Below are 816 nucleotides of genomic sequence, written 5' to 3'. Positions count from 1 at the left end.
GGACCTGGCTTTATCCCTGGCCCGCCGCGCTCCCAGCTTGCACTTCCAGAAGTGCTTGAGGGGACCGCCCGGATTCTTCCAGCCGGCAGTGAGGGGAGAGTCCCCCGCCCCTTCCAGGGCCGGACCCGGGAAATCTAGCCTGTGGTCTGCCACTCACCAGGCAGCTGGGGGAACGCGGAGGACCGACTTCTCTGGTTCGCTCTCTAGCACCTGCGTGGGGTGGCCACTTCTTCAAACGGCCTGAGTTATCTTCATGGTAAAACTAAGGGGCTAGGCTTGACCTGTGGGTCCCAACCTTCTTGCCCAGAACTCTAGGTGGTATGGTCGAACATAGATGTTTGTAATATTTTAAGCACCATTTAATTAGTGCCATTTAATGAACGGGTAAGATGATGTCATGGCTGGGATTTGTTTTAAAATACTCAGAATACTCACCAAAAATATTTTTTATTTTTATTTATTTATTCTTTTTGAGACGGCGTCTCGCTCTGTCGCCCAGGCTGGAGTGCAGTGGTGCTATTTCAGCTCACTGCAACCTCCATCTCCCGGGTTCAAGCGATTCTCCTGCCTTAGCCTCCCGAATAGCTGGAATTACAGGCGTCCATGACCATACCAGGTTATTTTTTTGTATTTTTAGTAGAGACGGGGTTGCACCATGTTGGCCAGGCTGCTCTGGAACTCCTGACCTCAGGTGATCCGCCGGACTCGGCCTCCCAAAGTGCTGGGATTACAAGCGTGAGCCACCGCGCCCGACCTCAAAAAGATTTTTTTAAAAGGTCGATAGATTAAACAAGATAAGCCATTGATAACTGTAGC

Source organism: Mandrillus leucophaeus, unplaced genomic scaffold, assembly GCF_000951045.1.
Source record: "Mandrillus leucophaeus isolate KB7577 unplaced genomic scaffold, Mleu.le_1.0 Scaffold66, whole genome shotgun sequence".
Classification (NCBI taxonomy): Eukaryota; Metazoa; Chordata; class Mammalia; order Primates; family Cercopithecidae; genus Mandrillus; species Mandrillus leucophaeus.
The sequence above is the reverse complement of the archived record's forward strand: the minus strand, read 5'-3'. Positions refer to the sequence as shown.